The sequence below is a fragment of the Triticum aestivum genome, chromosome 3A (assembly GCF_018294505.1).
Source record: "Triticum aestivum cultivar Chinese Spring chromosome 3A, IWGSC CS RefSeq v2.1, whole genome shotgun sequence".
Lineage (NCBI taxonomy): Eukaryota > Viridiplantae > Streptophyta > Magnoliopsida > Poales > Poaceae > Triticum > Triticum aestivum.
The window spans coordinates 38,656,911-38,673,978 of NC_057800.1; the positions used below are offsets into that span (position 1 = coordinate 38,656,911).

At 41.7% G+C, this 17,068-nt stretch overlaps 1 pseudogene; it reads left to right on the forward strand.

Annotated features, from left to right (window-relative positions):
* The first annotated feature begins 452 nt into the window (after positions 1-452).
* LOC123057768 (60S ribosomal protein L35a-1-like) lies at positions 453-1,324 on the forward strand (annotated as a pseudogene).
* Positions 1,325-17,068: the final 15,744 nt, after the last annotated feature.

A 17,068-nucleotide genomic window follows, 5' to 3' on the forward strand; every position in this document is an offset into this window, starting at 1 on the left:
GGTCACATTCGCTAACACAATGAGAATGTTTTTATTTTATTGAATTCTCATATAATAAAATTGTTTATATGATTCAACATCTTATTTTTAATAGATTAAGATCAATTTAGATGGTCATAACGTGTACTGGGCTCTGATTGGTCCACGAGCATGTCACGCGGATCGTGCCTTCAGCGCCGTCGGATGCTCCTCTCCAGATCCAGATCCGACGGCAGCCCTTTCTCCCTCACCCCCCTCTTTGTCTGAAAAAAGGAAACCCCCTCCCGCATGCGAACCCTAGCGTCGTCTCCCAACCCCTCTCCAGATCCAGATCCGCCACCCCTCTCCCTCTCCCCTCGCCGCCTCGCCTCCCCTCGCCGCCGCACCCCCCCTCCCGCCCGACCTTCTCCCCCTTCCCTCCCCTACCCTCCCATGTCCCCATCCCGTCGAAACCCTAAGCGGCGGCAGCCGCCATGGTGAAGGGACGCATGGGGTAGCTCGTCAGGCTCTACGTACGGGGCACCATCCTCGGCTTCAAGAGATGAGCAGCCCCGTTCTTCGCCATGCTCTCGCCGGATCTGGCGATTCATTTCATGGTGAGATTGGGCGGCGCGCTGATGGCGATGTGGGGGTTGATCTGCAGGTCGAAGTCGAACCAGTACGAGAGCATGTCGCTGGTGCAGGTCGAGGGGGTGAACACCAAGGAGGACGTGGCGTGGTACGGTGTCGCCGCGATGGAAGAAGCCTCCTCTGCTCTGCTCTGCTCGCCGGTACGGACTCCCCCCAACCCCTTACTCCCGCCCTGGCCGGCCGGCCGAGGTTCCGATCAAATCCCCTCTCGCGCTTCGTCTCCGGGCCGGCCGGCTCTCCCTCCTCTGTCTGCATCGCGTCTAGCTAGCCGATTGACCGCTGGCGCCCTGTTGGCTCGCGCACGGGGCACGCTAGCCAGCTGATCCTGTCTGGCATGTCTAGTAGTAATAGACGACGACAGGTTCTCTGCTTATCACCTCTGTTACTTCTGCATAGTCTTCTTGTAGCATAAAACAGCTCCTCTAATATCGCATCAGGACAGTGTGCTGCTTATTAAGCGATCTAAAACGTCTTATATTCGTTCACAGAGGGACGGCACCCACTACCGCTACCTCTGGGGCAAGATCACCAGCCCACACGGCAACTCCCGCGTCGTCTGCGCCCAGTTCAAGTCCAACCTCCCTGCCGAGTCCATGGTCAGTGCCTGCCCGCCCTTAGTTTTCTTGATGGTGCTTTTTTGTTGAGGTTGTTTGTTTCTTTGTGTTGTGTGCAGGGGCGCAAGGTCAGAGTGTTCATGTACCCGAGCAGCATCTAAAGTTAGCATCTGCTGCACTATCGCTGATGATGTTTGTTTAAGGTTGTTGCTTTGCTCTGTGTGATTTTACTCTAGCATGTGTGTTGCATTTTGTCCTGCGCCTTGAGAATGACTAGGATTTATGTTATAGAATTCCAAGTGTAGTCGCAATATATAACATGCCTAAAGTATATGGACTTGTGCAGTGTGTCCATCGAGAGTAGATAGACTATTTCTTTCATGATTCATCTATATATGCTGCTCTTATATGCAAGTTTGTATCTGGATGTCTTATGCATGACAGAAGTTTGTGAAATGCAATGTTTTTCTGTTGTGGTCTGTTTGATGGGGATTGATGCACATGTAGGTCATATCTCTGTGTGTTTGGACCGAGGGAACAACACTAGCTTATTAGCTTACTTTTCATCAAGTACTAGTATTAGCTGAGATGTAGATGGACTGTTTCTTTCACGATTTTATCGATATACAATTGTTTACATGTTTTTTATCTGGATGTCTTATACATGACAGAAGCTTGTGAATTGAAATGTTTCTTTTGTGGTCTGTCCGATGAGGATCGATGCATGTGTGGATCCTATCCTTGTGTGTTTTGGATCTAAGAACTAGCTTATTAGCATACCTTTTTATCAAGTACTACTAATTTAGGTGTAGATGGACTATTTCTTGCATGATTCATCAATATGCAGATATTCTACTGTTACATGCATGCTTGTATATGGATGTCTATTGGTGTATATGGACTATTTCTTTCAAGATCCATCAATATGCAGTTATACACATGTTTGTATCTGGATGTTTATATACATCATGAGGTTTTCTACAAATTAGTAAGGTAATGGTTTCAGCTGCTGCATTATTGCTTATATTTGATTATTGCTTATATTTGATACTACACAATGTGACTGGAGTTTATTGTGATTTGTAGAAGATAGAATCTGGATGCAATTGCTTTGATATTCCTGTTTGGCCCCCAGGCATGCTCATGAAGTACAATGAGGTGTCCTCATCTGACTATTTCGCCAATGGGTAAGCCTCACTGCCAATCTTTCAAGTAGTAGTAGTACGGTGTCGCTATCATCTCTGTTTGTATATAAGTACGCCACTGTTGAGGTTTAGCAATCTCTATTATGGTGTTGATCTGAATCATGCTTTTTTGTATGTGACAGCGAACTGGCTACCCTCGTGTAGTTGAGCAATTAGTATCCATACATGCCCAGTGCATGCCTAAATCCTGAGTTTTATTTTTAAACCTCTCCATATATGTGCAGTGCCTATTGTAATTGTCAAGTGTGAATTCTGTATATGAGGTGTGTTCTCCTTGTAGTAATTTCTAGTAGCCTGCTTGTTATGTGTAGAGTGCACAACACATTACGTGTATTGAGGATGAAATGGTCTGAGTATGGCATTTTCAATTTAACTTGCTTTTTTGGTGTTGAGCTATTGATAAATTGGTGTTGGTACCATGATGCTTGAACTGTTATTTTATTTTGGTAAATGAACTTCTGCTTTGGTGCATAGATGTATCTTCATGAGTCACAAAACTCCTGACATGTAGGCGACTGGAGCGCACCAGAGCATTGACGGCGACTCAGTCCTCGGCGCCGCCCTCTGCTAGAGCGGTGCATCCCCTCTCTGTTCTCCCAGCCACCCCTAAGTTTTGGATTTGGATCGTTTCTGTGAACTCTAGCCATGCTCACTTGTAAATCTGGTTTGATGTTTAAACCGTGACTTATGATAATATGGTTTCATCGCCTTCCAGGGACAACATATATATGCTCAATACACTCTACTTGTTTTCCTGTATAGTTTTCTTACTTGTTTTCCTTTATGCGTTCACCCTTTTTCAGGAGCTCCAAGCCTACCTTTTTTCCTTTATGTTCACTCTTTTACAGGAGCTCCAGTCCTAATTTTTCTGATTGTGAGGCCGTGAAGCCAAGTGCGAAGCAGTGAATGCTGGAGAGAGATGATGCTGGAGAGATGCCCTTCCTGTAGGTCTGCATATAAGCGGAAGTTCCTTGGTATACAAGATTCGATGGTTAAATTGATTGATGTGATGTGAATGAGTGTATGGAAACTGGTTGTGTGATGTGAATGAGTGTATGTAGTTTCACATGTTCTGTTCTATATAGCATATTGTAATAAACTTATTTTGGCTGTTATTTGAAGATTTTCGTATGCTTTCTCTCTTCTGTCTGTTTGATATATACATATATATTGCTTATTAATAAGCTGTGAAAAATCTGACATTTGGGACCCATCTGTAAAGTGGAGCTAGGAAAAAAAGCTGGAAATAAAAAATAAATTGACGGCAAAGTGTTGTGCGCTAGAAAATAAAAAGGCCAAATTGTAAGCCAGGCCCATGTAGCTAACCAAAATTAGCATAAAATACATATATTAAAAGGGCTTGCCTAAAAAAATACATGGGCCGAATTACTGGGTCAGACCCATGTAGCTAATAAAAGCACAGGAAAAAAATACATTAAAAAGGCCGAATTGTTGGGCTAGGCCCATGTAGAAAATCGAATTGGACCGGGCTGAATCTTGTGCCATATCGGATTGCCACGCTGGATGCCTACGTGGCCTGGGGAGGTTGCTACTGACCAAAACGCCACAGTAGACGTATTTTGGTCATAAACGTCTACGACCATTCCAGAAGAAAGGTCGCTATAGTCAGTTTACGACTGCCATCTTTTGACCTTATGCTTTTGGTCACAAAAAGGTCACAAATTGAAAACAGTGACCAATAGTGTTGGTCACAAGTTGACATATTTCTTGTAGTGCATTCTTTTTCTTCTTCTTCCTTTCCTAGCTAGATATATAAAAGTTTTCTAAAAATGTAACTTTTGCATACATACATGGGAAAATAATATTATCGGGGAGGGGGTAGGTCGAACCCACCCACCCCCTCGTGTTGAAGTTATCGGGACACGGGGTATATCGACAACGACATATCCAATAAAAAATAAGAAGACGAAGAAGAAATAAAAAGAGGAGAAGAAGATATTAATAGAGGAGAAGATCAAAGAAAAAAAGAAGAAAAAAAAAGAGGAGAAGAAGAAAGAAATAGAGAAGAAGAAGAGAAAATAGAATATTCTATTTTTTGTTCTTCTCCTCTATTCCTTTCTTCTTCTCCTCTTCTTTTTCTTCTTTTTTCTTCTTCTTATTTATTTCTCCTCTTCTTCCTCTCCTCTTCTTCTCCTTTCTTCCTCTTCCTATTTTCCTTTTTCCTCTCATTCTTTTTCTTCTTCTTCCTTTCCTAGCTATATATAAAACTTTTCTAAAAATGTAACTTTTGCATGGAAAAAATGTTTTCTTCTCCAACAGAAAACACATATCATCTCATCTCATTTCATCCACATCCATGCATACATCATATATATGATCATCTATGAACAAAAAAACATCATATTCTATATAAAAATCATCATATATATGAACAAAAACAATTATGATAACAAGCATATACATCATCATATATAAGAAAAAAACAAGCATATATACATGAAAAAAACAAGCACATATATATATCATCATATATATAAAAAAAACAAGCATATATACATGAAAAAAACAAGCATATATAGGACAAGGAGGGCGCCGGCAGGACCAAGGTGATCGGGGCAGGGACGCGGGGTCGGCGGCGAGGATAGCGACGGCGATGACGTCGACGGGGCAGGGGCGCCCGCTCGGGGCAGGGGGCGACGGCGACGACGGGGCAGGGCGGGGCGGTGCGCGTCGGGGCAGGGGCGGCGAGCGTCGACGGCGTCGGGCGAGGGCGCGGGCGCGGGCCACGGCGAGGCGTGGGCGACGGCGACGGTGGGCGACGGCGACGGCGGGGGCGGCGGGTGGCGTCAGGGCAGCCTGGCGGCGTCGATGATGTCGTCGGCGTCGTCGAGGGCAACTGCGAATGAGAAGTGAAAATTTCCTAAGTGTCATCTTATATAGCAAAGCCACTAGTCCCAGTTCATGGCACCAACCGGGACTAATGCCTCCCTTTAGTCCCGGTTGGTGCCACCAACCGGGACCAAAGGTCTCTTTTCAGCAACCCAAAGGGCGGGAAGCGGAGGCCTTTGGTCCCGGTTGGTGGCACCAACTGGGACTAAAAGGGGGCATTGGTCCCGGTTGGTGCCACGAACCGTGACCAATGCACCCCGTTAGTCTCGGTTGGTGGCACCAACCGGGACCAAAGGCCTTGTGCTGTCCCGCGTCAAAAGTTTAGTACCACCTCGCTAGCTGAGAGAGCTCGAGAGTGGTTTATAAGCCCCGCTACGGCTGCCCTCTCGAGCTCCTCTCTAATGCAGGCTTACGGGCCTAATCTTACACTATGCTGTCTATGGGCCTATTGGGCCTTCTGCGGGCCTGAATCCTGGCTCAGGTTGGGTTTCTAGTCGTATTCAGGCCGTGGTGGCCCAATAGGTGGCAGTTTTTTTGTTTTGTTTTTTGCATTATTTATTTTCTTTTGTTTCTTGCTTTATTTTTTTATTCTTTTTACTTTTAGTTTTAGAAAAATTATAAACTTTCTGTTAGTGCCATTAGTTTTCAAATTTGAATAGTTAAAATTTGAATCCTTTGAAATTTATGTGAATCACAAGTTTGGGATAAACTTTGCTAGAAAAATAGTTTTTTCTAGGTTTTTGATTTGTTTTCTGCATTATTTATTTTCTTTTGTTTTTTGCTTTATTTTTTAATTCTTTTTGCTTTTAGGTCAGTAAAATTATAAACTTTCTGTTAGTGCCATTAGTTTTCAAATTTGAATAGTTAAAATTTGAATTGTTTGAAATTTGTGTGAATCACAAGTTTGTGATTAACTTTACTACAAAAATAGTTTTTTCCCTGTTTTTTTGTTTTGTTTTCTGCATTATTTATTTTCTTTTGTTTTTTGCTTTAATGTTTTAATTCTTTTTGCTTTTAGGTTAGCAAAATTATAAACTTTCTGTTAGTGCCATTAGTTTTCAAATTTGAATAGTTAAAATTTGAATTCTTTGAAATTTATGTGAATCACAAGTTTGTGATAAACTTCACTAGAAAAATAGTTTTTTTCCAGTTTTTTTGTTTTGTTCTCTGCATTATTTATTTTCTTTTGTTTTTTGCTTTATTTTTTAATTCTTTTTGCTTTTAGGTCAGCAAAATTATAAACTTTCTGTTAGTGCCATTAGTTTTCAAATCTGAATAGTTAGAATTTGAATTGTTTGAAATTTGTGTGAATCACAAGTTTGTGATTAACTTTACTATAAAAATAGTTTTTTTCTGTTTTTTGTTTTGTTTTTTGCATTATTTATTTTCTTTTGTTTTTTGCTTTAATTTTTAATTCTTTTTGCTTTTAGGTTAGCAAAATTATAAATTTTCTGTTAGTGCCATTAGTTTTAGAAAAATTATAAACTTTCTGTTAGTGCCATTAGTTTTCAAATTTGAATAGTTAAAATCTGAATTCTTTGAAATTTGTGTGAACCACGAGTTTCTGATTAACTTACTAAAAATGAGAATAGATGCGCTTATAGAGAAAATTCAACCTAAATTCATAGTAAATTTCTATGAACTTCAGAGAAATTCACTTTCAATTTAGGTTAAACTTTTCTCTATAAGGGCATCTATTTTCATTTTGAGAGGAGCTCAACAAGGCAGAGAGGGAAGGGCTTATAAACCAGTGTCAGCCCCCTTCGGTTGGCGAGGTGGGACTAAACTCTGCCTGCAATGAGGACCAACCCTTTAGTCCGAGTTTGTGGCACAAACTGGGACTAATGGTCATGGGCCAGGGGCGAGGAGCATTGGTCCCGGTTGGTGCCACGAACCGGGACCAATGTCCCCTTTAGTCCCGGTTGGTGGCACCAACCGGGACCAAAGGCCTTGCGCTACCCGCGGCCAAAAGTTTAGTCCCACCTCGCTAGTTGAGAGGGGCTCGGAGTGGCTTATAAGCCCCACTGCGGCTGCCCTCTCCAGCTCCTCTCAAATGCAGGCTTACGGGCCTAATCTCACATTATGCTGTCTGTGGGCCTATTGGGCCTTCTGCGGGCCTGAATCCTGACCTAGGTTGGGTTTCTAGTCGTATTCAGGCCGTGGTGGCCCAATAGGTGGCAGTTTTTTTATTTTTTTTATTTTTTTTGTTTTGTTTTTTGCATTATTTATTTTCTTTTGTTTCTTGCTTTATTTTTTAATTCTTTTTTCCATTAGTTTTAAAAAAATTATAAACTTTCAGTTAGTGTCATTAGTTTTCAAATTTGAATAGTTAAAATTTGAATTCTTTGAAATTTGTGTGAATCACAAGTTTGTGATTAACTTTACTATAAAAATAGCTTTTTCCATTTTTGTGTTTTGCTTTTTGCATTATATATAGATAATTAAGTGAGGTGTGTCTGCCACCTTACATCCATTGCCGGTTCATCTACGTGCATTATATATAATTAAGTGTGTCAAAAACAATTACAGAACATCATGAATAGATAATTACATGACCAAATTAATAGAAGTTCATCATCACATTAAAACCAAAGTACATACATAGTTCTCATCTAACAACATATAGCTCTCCAAAGCATCTAATTAATTAAACCATACATTGAAACTATGTAAAACATTTCAATGCGAAAACAAATGCGATCATAATCGCAACCAAGGTAACCATTGATCCAACAGCATAATGATACCAAGCCTCGGTATGAATGGCATATTTTCTAATCTTTCTCATCTTCAACTGCATTGCATCCATCTTGATCTTGTGATCATCGACGACATCCGCAACATGCAACTCCAATATCATCTTCTCCTCCTCAATTTTTTTATTTCCTTCAAGTAATTGTTTTCTTCTTCAACTAAATTTAACCTCTCGACAATAAGGTCGGTTGGAATTTCCGGTTCAACTACCTCCTAGATAAATAAAATCTATGTCACGTTGGTCGGCATAATTGTCATAAACAATAAATGAACCAAATAGTTATAAAAAGATAATATACACCACATCCGAATCATAGCCAGGACGAGGGTCGACGGGGGCGGATACCAAAACCATCGCACTATATAATAATAAGCAATAATAAAAGTAAGAAAATTAGACAAGTATCTATCTAGCTAAAGTAAGAATTTTTTTTCTTTCATAAAGAAGATAAGAACAAGAGGCTCACCACGGTGGTGCCGGCGACGAGATCGGTGCGGGCGATCCACGGCGGTGAAGACGGGAGTGGGACGTGACGGGCCGCTAAACCTAGACAAATCTCGAGGAAAATGGAGCTTTGAGGTCGAGCTTCGAGAGGAGAAAGCTTAACTAGTGTGGCTCGGGCATTTCATCGAACACCTCATGTGCATAGGAGGTGAGCTAGAGCACCACAAAGCTCTCCCCTCGTCGGCCAGAAAAAACAGAGCAGTGTGGAGTGCTTTGCTCGCCAGCGAGTGGGTATATATGGGCATCTCATTGGTCTCGGTTCGTGGCATGAACCGGTACCAAAGGGAAGCCTTTGGTCCTGGTTCAAGCCACCAACCGGGACCAATGGGGGTGGGCCAGGAGCGAGGCCCATTGGTCCCGGTTCGTCCCACCAACCGGGACCAAAGGGGCATGACGAACCGGGACCAATGCCCCCACGAGGCCCGGCAGGCCCCTGGCCTCACGAACCGGGACAGATGGCCCCATGGGTCCTGGTTCTGGACTGAACCGGGACTAATGGGCCACCTCGGCCTGGACCAAAGCCCTATTTTCTACTAGTGTTCCTGTCACGAACCGGGACCAATAGGCCTCGCTCCTGGCCCACATACATTGGTCCTGGTTTGTGGCACGAACCGGGACAGAAGGGGTGCCTTTAGTCCCGGTTCCAGCCACGAACCGGGACAAATGAGTTGCCTATATATAACCCATCACCGCGGCAGAGCACTCCACAGTGCTTTGTTTTTTGCTAGCCGGCAAGGGGGGGCATTGGGTGCTCTAGTTCACCTCCTATGCACATGAGGTGTTCGATGAAATGCCCGAGCCACACTAGTTAAGCTTTCTTCTCTCGAAGCTCGACCTCCGAGCTCCATTTTTCCCGAGATTTGTCTAGGTTTATATTAGCGGCCCGTCACGCCATGTCCCCGTCTTCACTGCCGTCGATCGCCCGCGCCAATCTCGTCGCCGGCACCACCGTGGTGAGCCTCTTGTTCTTATCTTCTTTCTGAAAGAAAAAATTCTTACTTTACATAGATACTTGTCTAATTTTCTTACTTTTGACACACATAATTATATATAATGCACGCAGATGAACCGGCAATGGATGTACGGTGACATACACACCTCCGAGTACATTATGGGCATCCATGATTTTCTCGAAGGGGCTGAGGCAAACAAGCAGAATGGTTTTATGTGTTGTCCATGCCCTAAATGTGGGAATACGAAGTCTTACTCTGACCGTAAAATCTTTCACACCCACCTGCTTTACAAGGGTTTCATGCCACACTATAATGTTTGGACGAGGCACGGAGAAATAGGGGTTATGATGGAAGACTGCGAAGAAGAAGAGGACGATGACAACTATGTGCCCCCTGAATACGGTGATGCTGCAACGGGGGAAGCTGCTGAAGATGAAGAGGAACCAGACGATGTGCCCGATGATGCTGCAACGGGGGAAGCTGCTGAAGATCAAGAGGAACCAGACGATGTGCCCCATGATGATGATCTCCGTCGGGTCATTGTCGATGCAAGGATGCAATGCGAAAGTAAAAAGCAGAAGCTGAAGTTCGATCGCATGTTAGAGGATCACAAAAAAGGGTTGTACCCCAATTACGAAGATGGCAACACAAAGCTCGATACTGTACTGGAATTGCTGCAGTGGAAGGCAGAGAATGTTATGCCTGACAAAGGATTCAAGAAGCTACTGAAAATATTGAAGAACAAGCTTCCAAAGGATAACGAATTGCCCGACAGTACGTACGCAGCAAAGAAGGTTGTATGCCCTCTAGGATTGGAGGTGCAGAAGATACATGCATGCCCTAATGACTGCATCCTCTACCGCGGTGCGTACAAGGATTTGAACGCATGCCCGATATGCGGTGCATTGTGGTATAAGATCAGACGAGATGACCCTGGTGATGTTGACGGCGAGCCCCGCAGGAAGACGGTTCCTACGAAGGTGATGTGGTATGCTCCTATAATACCACGGTTGAAATGACTGTTCAGAAACAAAGAGCATGCCAAGTTGATGCGATGGCATAGTGAGGATGATAAGAAAGACGGGAAGTTGAGAGCACCCGCTGACGGGTCGCAGTGGAGAAAAATCGAGAGAAAGTACTGGGCTGAGTTTGCAGGTGGCCGAAGGAACGTATGGTTTGCTTTAAGCACGGATGGCATTAATCCTTTCGGGGAGCAGAGCAGCAATCACAGCACCTGGCCCGTGACTCTATGTATGTATAACCTTCCTCCTTGGATGTGCATGAAGCGGAAGTTCATTATGATGCCAGTTCTCATCCAAGGCCCTAAGCAACCTGGCAACGACATTGATGTGTACCTAAGGCCATTAGTTGAAGAACTTTTATAGCTGTGGAATGGAAACGGTGTACGTGCGTGGGATGAGCACATACAGAAGGAATTTAACCTGCACGTGTTGCTGTTTGTAACCATCAATGATTGGCCCGCTCTCAATAACCTTTCAGGACAGACAAACAAGGGATATCACACATGCACGCACTGTATAGCTAACACCGAAAGTATATACCTGGACAAATGCAGGAAGAATGTGTACCTGGGCCATCGTCGATTTCTTTCGACCAACCATCAATGTCGAAAGAAAGGCAAGAATTTCAAAGGTGAGGCAGATCACCGGAAGAAGCCCGCCATGCATACCGGTGATCACATACTTTCTATGGTCAGTGATTTACACATAATCTTTGGAAAGGGTCCTGGCGGACTAGCTGTTCCAAATGATGTTGAGGGACGCGCACCCGGCCCATGTGGAAGAAGAAATCTATATTTTGGGACCTACCCTACTGGAAAGACCTAAAGGTCCGATCTTTGATCGACGTGATGCACGTGACGAAGAACCTTTGCGTGAACCGGCTAGGCTTCTTGGGCGTGTATGGGAAGACAAAAGATACAGCTGAGGCATGGGAGGACCTGCAACGTTTGCACGAAAAAGACGGCATGTCTTCAAAGCAGTATGAAGGTTGATACGTCTCCAACGTATCTATAATTTTTTATTGCTCCATGCTATATTATCTACTGTTTTGGACTATATTGGGCTTTATTTTCCACTTTTATATTATTTTTGGGACTAACCTATTAACCGGAGGCCTAGCCCAGAATTGCTGTTTTTTGCCTATTTCAGTGTTTCGAAGAAATGGAATATCAAACGGAGTCCAAACGGAATGAAACCTTCGGGAACATGATTTTCTCACCGAGCGTGATCCAGGAGACTTGGACCCTACGCCAAGGCATCAGAGAGGCAGTCACGAGGGTGGGGGCGCCCCCCCCCTAGGGCGCACCCCTGCCTCATGGGCCCCTCGGAGCTCCACCAACGTACTTCTTCCTCCTATATATACATACGTACCCCCAAACGATCAGAACAGGAGCCAAAAACCTAATTCCACCACCGCAACTTTCTGTATCCACGAGATCCCATCTTGGGGCCTGTTCCGGAGCTCCACCAGAGAGGGCCATCATCACGGAGGGCTTCTACATCACCATAGCCTCTCCGATGAAGTGTGAGTAGTTTACCTCAGTCCTTCGGGTCCATAGTTAGTAGCTAGATGGCTTCTTCTCTCTTTTTGGATCTCAATACAAAGTTCTCCCCCTCTCTTGTGGAGATCTATTCGATGTAATCTTCTTTTTGCGGTGTGTTTGTTGAGACCGATGAATTGTGGGTTTATGATCAAGTCTATCTATGAATAATATTTGAATCTTCTCTGAATTCTTTTATGTATGATTGGTTATCTTTTAAAGTCTCTTCGAATTATCCGTTTGGTTTGACCAACTAGATTGCTGGTTCTTGCCATGGGAGAAGTGCATAGCTTTGGGTTCGATCTTGCGGTGTCCTTTCCCAATGACAGAAGGGGCAGCAAGGCACATATTGCATCGTTGCCATTGAGGATAACAAGATGGGGTTTATTTGATATTGCATGAATTTATCTCTCTCCATCATGTCATCTTGCTTAAGGCGTTACTCTGTTTTTAACTTAATACTGTAGATGCATGCTGGATAGCGGTCGATGAGTGGAGTAATAGTAGTAGATGCAGAATTGTTTTGGTCTACTTGTCATGGACGTGATGCCTCTATACATGATCATGCCTAGATATTCTCATAACTATGCTCAATTCTGTCAATTGCTCAACAGTAATTTGTTCACCCACCATAGAATACTTATGCTCGTGAGAGAAGCCACTAGTGAAACCTATGGCCCCCGGGTCTATTCTCATCATATTAATCTCCATCACTTTAATCTTGCTTTGCTTTTTACTTTGCCTTTACTTTTTACTTTGCATCTTTATACCAAAAATACCAAAAATATTATATCTATCAGATCTCACTCTAGTAAGTGACCGTGAAGGGATTGACAACCCCTAATCGCGTTGGTTGCGAGTAGCTATCATTTCGTGAAGGTACGAGGGACTTGAGCGTGGCCTCCTACTATATTGATACCTTGGTTCTCAAAAACTAAGGGAAATACTTACGCTACTCTGCTGCATCATCCCTTCCGCTTCGGGGAAAACCAACGCAAGCTCAAGACGTAGCAAGAAGGATTTCTGGCGCCGTTGCCGGGGAGTCTACGCAAAAAGTCAACATACCAAGTACCCATCACAATCCCTATCTCTCGCATTACATTATTTGCCATTTGCCTCTCGTTTTCCTCTCCCCCACTTCACCCTTGCCGTTTTATTCGCCCCCTCTATCTCTATCCTCCCTCTCTATTTGCCTCTTTTGCCCGCTTGCCTTTTTGTTTGCCCATGTGTTGGATTGCTTGTTTGTCACGATGGCTCAAGATACTACCAAATTGTGTGACTTCACCAATACCAATAATAATGATTTCCTTAGCACTCCGATTGCTCCTCTTGCCAATATTGAATCTTGTGAAATCAATACTGCTTTGTTGAATCTTGTTATGAAAGATCAATTCGCCGGCCTTCCTAGTGAAGATGCCGCTACTCATCTGAATAGCTTCGTTGATTTATGTGATATGCAAAAGAAAAAAGATGTCGGTAATGATGTCGTTAAATTGAAGCTATTTCCTTTTTTGCTTAGAGATCGTGCTAAAGCTTGGTTTTCGTCTTTACCTAAAAATAGTATTGATTCTTGGAACAAGTGCAAAGGTGCTTTTATCTCTAAGTATCTCCCTCCCGCTAAGATCATCTCTCTTAGAAATGATATTATGAACTTTAAGCAACTCGATCATGAACATGTTGCACAAACTTGGGAGAGAATGAAATTAATGATACGTAATTGCCCTACTCATGGTTTGAATTTGTGGATGATTATACAAAAAAATTATGTCGGATTGAATTTTGCTTCTAGAAATCTTTTAGATTCGGCCGTGGGAGGCACTTTTATGGAAATCACTTTAGGAGATGCTACTAAACTCCAAGATAATATTATGGTTAATTATTCTCAATGGCATACTGAAAGATCTTCTAATAAAAAAGTGCATGCGATAGAAGAAATCAATGTTTTGAGTGGAAAGATGGATGAACTTATGAAATTATTTGCTACTAAGAGTGTTTCTTCTTATCCTAATGATATTCCTTTGTCTACTTTGATTGAGAATAACAATGAATCTATGGATGTGAATTTTGTTGGTAGGAATAATTTTGGTAACAAAGCTTATAGAGGGAATTTTAATCCTAGGCCATATCCTAGTAATCCTTCTAATAATTATGGGAATTCCTACAACAACTCTTATGGAAATTATAATAATATGCCCTCTAAATTTGATAATAGTGTTAAAGAATTTATGAATTCACAAAAGAATTTTAATGCTTTGCTTGAAGAGAAATTGCTTAAAGTTGATGATTTGGCTAGGACGTTGATAGAATTTCTCTTGAGGTTGATTATTTAAAGCTTAGATCTATTCCTCCTAAGAATGATATCAATGAGTCTCTTAAAGCCATGAGAATTTCCAATGATGAGTGCAAGGAAAGAACCGCTAGGATGCATGCTTCCAAAGATGCCTTTATTAAAGCGTGTTCTTCCAATTCCTATGAAAATCAAGATGAAGATCTAAAAGTTATTGATGTGTCTCCTATTAAATCTTTGTTTTGCAATATGAATCTTGATGAAACTGAATATGATCTTCCTTTACCTAGAAGGCGTTCTAAAAATTCGGAGTATTTAGATCTTTATGATGAAATTGATGAAAGTGGGATTGAAAGGAATAAAAATCTAGATGTTGCTAAACCCACTATATTGGATTTCAAGGAACTTAATTATGAAAGTTCTCTCTAATTGATTGTATTTCCTTGTTGCAATCCGTGCTAAATTCTCCACATGCTTATAGTCAACATAAAGCCTTCACCGCCTTGATGCAATCTTATGAAGAAAAACTTGAGTTGAAAGTTTCTATCCCTAGAAAACTCTATGATGAGTGGGAACCAACTATTAAAATTAAAATTAAATATCATAAGTTTTATGCTTTTTGTGATTTGGGTGCTAGTGTCTCCACTATTCCCAAGACTTTATGTGATTTACTAGATTTCCGTAATTTTGATGATTGCTCTCTAAACTTGCATCTTGCGGATTGTACTATTAAGAAACCTATGGGAAGGATTAATGATGTTCTTATTGTTGCAAATAGGAATTATGTGCCCGTAGATTTCATTGTTCTTGATATAGATTGCAATCCTTCTTGCCCTATTATTCTTGGTAGACCTTTCCTTAGAACGGTTGGTGCGATTATTGATATGAAGGAAGGGAATATTAGATTTCAATTTCCTTTAAAAAAAGGGCATGGAACACTTTCCAAAAAAGAAAATAAAATTGCCATATGAAACTATCATGAGAGCCACTTAAGGATTGCCTACCAAAGATGGCAATACCTAGATCTATCCTCGCTTTTATGCCTAGCTAGGGGCGTTAAACGATAGCGCTTGTCGTGAGGCAACCCAATTTTATTTTTATTCCTTGCCTTTTGCTCCTACTTAGTAATAAATAAATTATTTAGCCTCTGTTTTGGTTGTGTTTCTTGTGTTTAATTAGTGTTTGTGCCAAGTAGAACCGTTGGGAAGACTTGGGGAAAGTCTTGTTAAACTTGCTGTAAAAAACAGAAACTTTACCGCTCACGAGAACTGCTGTCATTTTTATTTGAAGAGTTATATTTAGTTAATTCTTTTTGCAGATGATTAATAGATAAATTCCTCACGTCCATCAATTTATTTTAGAATTTTTGGGGTTCCAACCTTGCGCTAGCTACAGATTACTACAGACTGTTCTGTTTTTGATGGATTCTGTTTTTCGTGTGTTGTTTGCTTATTTTGATGAATCTATGGCTAGTAAAATAGTTTATAATCCATAGAGAAGTTGGAATACAGTAGGTTTAACACCCATATAAATAAAGAATGAGTTCATTACAGTACCTTGAAGTGGTCTTTTGTTTTCTTTCGCTAACGGAGCTCACGAGTTTTCTACTTTAAGTTTTGTGTTGTGAAGTTTTCAAGTTTTGGGTGAATTCTTTTGATGGATTATGAAACAAAGAGTGGCAAGAGCCTAAGCTTGGGGATGCCCATGGCACCCCCAAGATAATCCAAGGACAACAAAAAGTCAAAGCTTGGGGATGCCCCAGAAGGCATCCCCTCTTTCGTCCACTTCCATCGGTAATTTACTTGGAGCTATATTTTTTTTCACCAACATGATATGTGTTTTGCTTGGAGCGTCTTGTATTATTTGTGTCTTTGTGTCTTAGTATGACACAATCATCTTTGATGCACACACCTTAAGAGAGAGCCATAAATGAATTAAAATTTGATAGAATACTCTATGTGCTTCACTTATATCTTTTGAGCTATGTAGTTTTGCTCTATGTGCTTCACTTATATCTTTTGAGCGTTATAAATGTGCTCTATGTGCTTCACTTAGATCTTTTAGAGCACGGTGGTGGATTTGTTTTAAAGAAACTATTGATCTCTCATGCTTCACTTAAATTATTTTGAGAGTCTCTTAATAGCATGGTAATTTGCTTAATAATAATATGCTTGGTATTCAAGATTTGTGAAACTTTCTTTTGAGTGTGTTGAATACTAAGAAAAGATTGAAGCATGATAATTGTTTTGAGATATGGAGGTGATAATATTAAAGTCATGCTTTGATTAGTTGTGAATTTAAAGAATACTTGTGTTAAAGTTTGTGATTCCCGTAGCATGCATGTATGGTGAACCGTTATGTGATGAAGTCGGAGCATGATTTATTTATTGATTGTCTTCCTTATGAGTGGCGGTCGGGGACGAGCGATGGTCTTTTCCTACCAATCTATCCCCCTAGGAGCATGCGCGTAATACTTTGCTTTGATAACTTCTAGATTTTGGCAATAAGTATATGAGTTCTTTATGACTAATGTTGACTCCATGGATTATACGCACTCTCACCCTTTCACCTTTGCTAGCCTCTCTAATACCGCGCACTTTTCGCCGGTATCATACACCTACCATATACCTTCCTCAAAACAGCCACCATACCTACCTATTATGGCATTTCCATAGCCATTCCGAGATATATTGCCATGCAACTTTCCACCGTTCCGTTCATGACACATTCATCATTGTCATATTGCATATCCCGGTACACCGCCGGAGGCATTCATATAGAGTCATAT